Source organism: Pundamilia nyererei, unplaced genomic scaffold (assembly GCF_000239375.1).
Source record: "Pundamilia nyererei isolate P.nyererei 1_Seehausen unplaced genomic scaffold, PunNye1.0 scaffold00021, whole genome shotgun sequence".
In the NCBI taxonomy this organism is placed as follows: Eukaryota; Metazoa; Chordata; class Actinopteri; order Cichliformes; family Cichlidae; genus Pundamilia; species Pundamilia nyererei.
Genome location: NW_005187422.1, coordinates 2,941,767 through 2,949,867, shown reverse-complemented (window position 1 = coordinate 2,949,867; position 8,101 = coordinate 2,941,767). Strand labels below are relative to the sequence as shown.

The 8,101-nt window shown below is 42.0% G+C and overlaps 1 non-coding gene across 1 annotated transcript; it reads right to left on the bottom strand.

Moving 5' to 3' along the window:
* Window positions 1–7,440: 7,440 nt before the first annotated feature.
* trnaq-cug (transfer RNA glutamine (anticodon CUG)) lies at window positions 7,441–7,512 on the bottom strand. The gene has a single exon. It is a non-coding gene; the product is annotated as a tRNA-Gln (tRNA).
* Window positions 7,513–8,101: the final 589 nt, after the last annotated feature.

The following is an 8,101-nucleotide window of genomic DNA, read 5'->3' as shown; positions in this document are numbered from 1 at the left end:
TATAAGTTAAAGTAATAGTGTGGTAAGTTGTAACATCTGCATTATTGTTACAACTAACCCAGACTTTTGCTTTTACAACTGACCCAGACTCCTATAGCCATGAACTAGCTAACATTACAGCCAACGGCTAAAACATTAGCACTAAAGACCTACACAGAATATATCCCCATAGACATACAAATAACATAATTTAAGTTTGATGAGTTTAACTGCAAAGCAGATAATGCTATTAGAAATTGAAATAAAGTAGAAAACTTTCTTTTTGGCATACAAATTACTTTTTTTCGTGTTAAATTGTCTGTGTTTGACAAAATGTGCTGATTTTTCACATGTGATAGCAGAACTGAATTGGGCATGCACAGGATGAGTCACATCATTTGAAACTCAGCCCTGATTGGAGAAATTGGAAGTGTTACAACTGACCCACGTTACAACTATCCCCGGTCTCCCCTATTATCCAGCAACACACATATTTGTACTACAGTTTAATCCAGGGAATTCCCAGAAAGACCAGTCAAGACCTTTTCCCAATTCCCAGAAAATGTAATGACAGGAAACAGGAAAAAAAACAACTTGGGTGCAACACATTCCAAAAATGTCTATTAATGAATACAAATCCTTGTGGCTAATTAGTAGAAACATTCTCCAACTTCCTAGAATGATCTTGAGGAACTATGTTTATATGGTAATGCCTCATTCAGCGGATCAGGCTGCCTGCATCATTACTGCAGTTAGCCTCATACAGGTAGCTAGTACAGGCTACAGGTAGCTAGTACAGACTACAGGTAGCTAGGACAGGTTACAGGTAGCTAGCAGCCTATTTTGTCAATCAAGCTAACACAATGTCTGTTACCAGCTTTGGCTTGCAACACGGAGGACGGTGGTGCTAAATGCAGATTGTGTGACCAGGTAAGAAGATCTTCAGGAGTGTCAACAAGCAGGCTGTGTGATATTTAGAGTCAACATTTCTGAGGAAAGGGCCATAGCATGGCGGGGCGTGGCCTGCGGTGCCGTGCAGGAAAGGCGGACGCACCTGCACGGCATCTGCAATCACGCCCCGCCGACTTAAATATTGTAATGGGTGCTGTGTTTGTGGTGGTTGTGATAATGTTGAGCGGGCAGCGGGAGAGCTCTGTGAGCATTGTGAACAGCAACCGTGTGAGTCAATAAAGTATGCTGCAAAGCATGAACTTGCACCCAGGTCTGCTGTGGTCATTTACACAAAGGCTATAATTTATTGCTTTGTTATTACAGTAGATTGAATACTTTGTGTTCACAGCCTCACACCAGCAGAGAGGCGGGATGTGAAAGTAGCTCTTTTACTAATACTATTGAACATAAATTCTGAGTTTTTTGGCCTTAATCATGACCTGAATAATTGACATGTCATGTTGTGAACACATGTCTAGATACATCTCCTTGTTGTATTTAGTGTTACTTTAAAAGCCTAAGGCTAACCTGAAGTTTTTATTAGAAAGAAACATGTTTATTTGCTGGTATTCCTACAAAAACTGGCTTCAGTTCCTGGAATTAAAGTGGGCTGATTTCAGGAAAAATATTTAACACTTCTTCTTTTGTCTGCTCCTTTTTCATTTCAAAGCTGCTCAAACTGTGTTGTCCCTCTGAAATATTAATTTCTAATCTTGTTTATCCTGCTAACTCCCAATGAAAACCTTAAAATGTTCAACTCTGCCACCACCAGCTCCTCCTCCTGTGTTTTTGTCAGTGCAACCATCTCCAAACTATACATCATAGCAGGTCTTGCTGCCATCTTGTAAAGCTTCCCTTTCACAAATCACCCCTGACACTCCTCTCCACCCACTCTACCCTGCCTGCACTCGCTTCTTCACCTCTCTTGTGGAGTGTACATTGATTCGGGTGGTTCATCCCATGTATTTAAAGTCATCTTACCTCCAATACCTCTGCTGTTTGCAGCTTTACTGGTACACCTGTCTCCCACACATTCACGCAGATGTATTCTGGCTTGCTTCTATTGAGTTTTGTCCCTTTTCTCTCCAGAGCCCAGCTGCACCTGTCCGGGCTCTTTTTCACCTGTGATCTCTCACTACAGCTCACAGTGTCATCTGCAAACGTCAAAGTCCACAGAGACGTCATGAGTCAACCTATCCATTCACCACTGCAAACATGAAGTGTATCAGAGCTGATCTCTGATGTAATCCCACCCCCACCTTTGACTAATGTGTCACTTCTACTTCAGCAACTCGTTCCCATATCTTCATGTTGTGGCTCATCAGCTTTATCTCTGTAGTTACTCAGCTCTACACATCAACCTTGTTGTTGGAAATTGGTATAATACACTTTTTTGCCTTTTTCAGGCATCCTGTCACTCCCCAAGATTATGTTAAACAATCTGGTTAAAAAGGATATCTCCTACCTGTACTAGTATGTCATCTGAACCAACCCTTTCCACTCTAAATCCTCTTCTTAGCTTCTCTCACTTCGACTAACTATCCTCCATCCATCCTCCTCTCACTCTCATTTTCTAAATTCATTGGCTCCTCAATCTACTTCTTCCATCTTCTCAACACACTGTCTTCACTAGTTAGTACAGAGGTTCCCAAAGGGGGGGATGAAAAGGAAAAAAAACCCCAGAATGCTTGGACACTGCTAGCATAATGGACAGCTTTTTGACAGGGCTCCCACACAAACGCAAAGCAGGAGATGAAGCATCGCTGAATATGTTTCCAAGCCAAAGACTAGAAAATATGATGAAGCATATCTTTCCTTTGGCTTCACCTGGACAAGTGCCGAGGTGGGTCTCTGCAACAGAATTTGTTTTCCCTGCGTCGGGAGCAGCACTGGGCTCTCAAATCACAGACAAACAGGATCCCACATTTTTTATTTGTAGTTCACAAACACTTGTTGTAATGACTAACTACTCCTGACATTTTGGAGATGTTAGCTCTTTATACAGTAAAGTTACAGTGGGATACAAATAACATGAGGCTGATCCTGCCATAATTTGTTCCCCCTGTCCAAATCACGTACAAAGAGTATCCCACAGTTGTTTATGTTTTTAAACCCATTTTTGAAAAATGTATTGATAGCAATGTTGAATATTATTACACGGGAAAAAGACAACTACACTTAAATTAATACACCATGCGCACAGAAAAAAGGCACATACCTTTGACGTTGCGTGACAAACTCTGTATTACTCGTCCACACGTAAACGGCGTTTAAAATCACTGAAAAACTACGTTTTTGCCTTTACATGTGGACGAAAGACCCAAACGCATAGAAACAGCAGCGTTTTCAAAAGTACCCGTGTAGGTGTGGACGTAGCGTAAAAGAATCAGTAGTTTATTTCATTGCTACCTGTAATTTATTGCAGTTTACTTTTATTTGTTTAATTGTTTACGAAATCTTTGAGGTGTGAAATAAACCACAGTGGAGTTTGAATATAAAATGTGGGTGTGTGTGGCTGGAGGATGTGTTTGTGCGGTGGGGGGGGGGTGAAGATTTTTCTTGTAAAACTAAGTGGGGCCTTACAAAAAAAGTTTGGGAAACACTGAGTTAGTACATCAATGTCTTCTTTCTTATGTCCAGAGATTAAAACAGGAAAAATATAGTCATCAGTATTAACAAACCCTAATAGGACTGATTAGGTTATACCACAAAGTTGATACCAAACTCACATAGAGCACTTCACTAAAAAGGTGGTTCTTCTACCAAATATATGAAACTGATACCATCCATCCATCTTCTTCCGCTTTATCCGGGGCCGGATCGCGGGGGCAGCAGCCTAAGCAGAGAAGCCCAGACCTCCCTCTCCCCAGCCACCTCCTCCATCTTATCCGAGGGAACACCAAGGCGTTCCCAGGCCAGCCGAGAGATATAATCTTACCAGCGTGTCCTGGGTCTGCCCCGGGGCCTTCTCCAGGTGGGACATGCCTGGAACACCTCACCCAGGAGGCGCCCAGGAGGCATCCTTGTCAGATGCCCGAACCACCTCAGCTGGCTCCTTTCGATGTGGAGGAGCAGCGGCTCTACTCTGAGCCCCTCCCAGATGGCTGAACTTCTCAACCTATCTCTAAGGGAGAGGCCAGCCACCCTTCGGAGGAAGCTCATTTCTGCCGCTTGTATCCGCGATCTCGTTCTTTCGGTCACTACCCACAGCTTGTGGCCATAGGTGAGGGTAGGGACGTAGATCGACCTGTAAATTGAGAGCTTCGCTTTTACACTCAGCTCCCTCTTCACCACGACGGACCGGTGCAGCGTCCACATCACTGCGGCCGCAACACCAATCCGTCTGTCGATCTCCTGCTCCCTTCTCCCATCACTCGCAAACAAGACCCCGAGATTCTTGAACTCCTCCACTTGCGGCAGGAACTGATACTTTTTAAAAATTAAGCTATAGTAAGAAATTGAGAAAGTAAACAGTAGCTCCTCGAAGGACAATCCTACTAACTATTTTCGTATAAAATAACATTGTTACATGACAATGCAATCTGAATTCTATTTCAGAAGAATGTACTCCGTTTGAATATTTTATGTAGGACAAAAGCAGTGAAAGTTCAATTTAAAAATGAACCAAAGGATCACAACTCAGTAATCACAATCATTTCTAATGTGAGATCCACTGGGTTTTTCAGGGTAGTGTTTAGTGTCTATGTGGATTTACACAATTCAACCAGATGTACCAGTCCAACACAGTGCTTCGCATTTGAATAACACAAAGTTAGCATAGCTTGGTTTGGTTTGCAGGATGTTTGCTTTGTACGTTGTTACTTCCCACCTCTGATCAGTGACAAGTTGGTGCTGTGTTCACGCTGATGGATTGTTGTTTCTGGTCTGAGCAGTTTTTATTCTTTATCCTTCATGGAATTAATCAGAAGTAATTTTAATTCTTGAAAGGTTTTAGGTCACCATACATTTTCTCTTTCCACATAAACTCAGTTTAAATGTCAGTATTGGTTGATTAGTAACTGCTATGTTGTTATTTAGAACAGTAGTGCAGGATGGTGACCATTTAACACATATTATATTGCTGTGGAGTTGCACCTGACACTGACTGTAACTAGAAGTACACCCAAACATTTTTAGTTCTCGGTAATGAAATTATTTCCATTTTTACTCACGCGATTAAAAAAAAGAAAAAAGAACTTATCAGAATTTTTGACTTTCACTCCATCCCCTTGTATGTGTATCTGTGCTCATAAGACACAGCCATTAACAAGAATGTTACATGTGTGTTAAGGAGCTGGAGCACTTTTGTCACCATGCATGTGTCTGTGGGCTGATGATTGATGATGAGCATAGTGATAAAAGTAGTAATCACCCTGCCAGGGAACTGAAGGCACAGTGGCTGCTGTTTCTAAAAAGTGGTGCATTTTCATGTGTGTGGGTTCGCAAACAGATGACATTTGTGTGTATGTCTCATCAACACCCCCTCGCCCAACTGTCTGTCCATCAAGATGTTCCGTGGCACAAGTTTGTGCATGTGTGCGTATGGCCTTTGGATGGGCGCTTGTCGCCTGCTACTACAGTGTAGTGAGTGCGTGCGCGGCTTGCGTAAATGAGCTACCGAGCATGTGTGACATCTTAAATTAGACAACGTTCCTGGCCGCAAAACCATTCAACCCTGCCAAACACAACGCGGACAGCACCATTCATGTGTGGCAGACTATGATGATGAGACACACACAGTCTCTGTCTCTTTCTCTCTCTCTCACACACGCACACAAGCGGACATGGTGACTCATACATCTTAATTAGAAGCTAAGCAGCATCGTGTTAGTATTAGCGAGGAGAGGCGAGCCTGTCACTGGAGGCAAATGAGAAGGGCCACGGTTATATGCACAGTCACATTAATGCATATGAAGTAAATGCATGGCCTAAAGTCCAATTAGTTTACTACCTGTGCATTTGGCAGATTGTGTATGTGTGTGTCTATCTAGGACAACACACATATTGTACATAAATATCAGGTACACACACACTAGTATAAACTTTTGGAAAAAAATAAAATAGTAGTAGCAAAGAAGGGTAAAAGAAAAAGCTGGCTGCTGTTAGTGTATGTTTGTGTGTGAGCGTGGCCTCGACTTTGTAAAGCCAGCGCTCCTAACACGATCTGAAAACCCTACCAAGACCCTGTTGTTTGGCTTGATAGTGTCACCGGTCAGTGGCATTTGTCAGAGTTCAGGAAACACACAAATGCGTGTACATCCACGCTCACTCACACACACGCACAGACAGTGGCATTTGGCCAGAGTCGTGTTGTGGTTTCTGGGAGCAGTGGCGGTGATGGTAGGGGAGTTCACTGACGTTCCAAGTTGCCACGGGGACGAACTGACCTTAAACAGCTTGTAGCGAGGGACATACGGGGGAGTTTCCAGTGACTGATCAGCTCACCTTAACATCAAATACACCACATAGACACACAAACGCACGCACACACACGTGCACACACACAATCATATACCACATTGTTGAGTGAGGTATAATAATCAACAGCCCCCTTTCCAGGTATCTATCACACCTCATTAAAGCCGTCTTCTGTTCTCATATCCTCTTTGCTTATTCTCCATCTGACTCCATTCAGATTTATTCAAACTTGACTCTGTCATAGTTTTTATTCCTCATTTTATCCTTCTGCATTCCCCAACTCCTACTTGTCTCTGCTTCAGGTTTGGTTTGGCCAGCTTGACATCCATCAGGTGTCCAGTTAACTGGTTTAGGCCTAGGTCTAGGTTCATTTTTACATCTACCCCTTTAATTAATTGACAGACCCAAATTGATATCTCATAGTAAAAAAAGAGTTATTATCTTATTGAAAATGTGCTTTTTTAGTATCCAGGTAAAACCTGACCCTATAGCTAAGTTATAGGGTTTTTTCCCAGTAACCTGTTGGGTGCTAAGGTGTTTAAAGCAGTGCCCAATAAGAAAGTGAAATACTTGTTGAACAATTTAATTGTTCAGTCGTGGGGAAAAAGTTCATCACATCATCAAACGGATAAAAATAGACTCTCAGTTTCCAGGTTAGGCACTAATGAGTAGAAACGACTGGTGGAACTTGTGTTATTTGAACCTCTGACATCTGCGGTTGTGTTCTCTTTGCTTTCATGGTGTCATCCTGCTGAGATCTAAAGGAGTCGCTAAGACATCCAGGAAAAAAAGTTCTGAGTACCTGTGAGTTTGGCAAAGGATTTTAAATGGTCATAAATTATTTATGATGATTCCATCTACTGTCAAGGAAATCATCTCTTTTGTTTTTTGAAAAAATACTCAAAAGTAAAAAAAATCTTTTACCGGAGTTGAGGCTTTCTCACAACTTTCAGGATTCTGGTTGAGAGAAAATTTTTAATTTGAACTTTCTTTTTCAACCCTTATAATCCCACACATGGGAAATGTTGTAGTCCTCTGCATTTAACCAGTTCACTCAAAGAAGCAGTGGGGAGCTACCCCTGTCCAAAATACAGGTTGCACCGAGATTTGAACTCAGATTTCTGGATTCAGAGTCCAGAGTGCTAACCATTACACCATGGAACCACCTCTTTCAGTCTTGGCGTAGGGATACAATCGTGTATCGCATTTTTATTGACTACATTTGCAAACCAAGCATCGAGGATAGCTCATCTTTTTATTTGGCACTAAGTTTTAGAAAAAAAACCAAACGTGGACTTGAGAAAAAAGAAAGTCCATGGTCTTGCTCAGATTTGCTCTTATAGATCTATTGACTTTCATGCTTCTTATCCCCTCCCTATTTGTTTCCTGTCTTTCTTCCCTCTGCCCAACTGGTCGCAGCAGATGGCCCCGCCCCTCCCTGAGGCTGGTTCTGCCGGAGGTTTCTTCCTGTTCAAAGTGAGTTTTTCCTTCTCACTGTCGCCCAAGTGCTTGCTTATATGATTGTTACGTTTTTCCTCTGTATGTTTAATTGTAGGGTCTACCTTACAATGTAAAGCACCTTGAGGGGACTGTTGTTGTGATGCATAAATAAGTGGAATTGAATTGAATTTTAAAGATTAAGATCCTCGATTGTCATTAAGAATATGAACTGACTGCACTTTGACTAGCACAACTCCACCTTTACATAATCCCATCTATATATTGAGAACAAATATTCTTTAAAATAGATAAT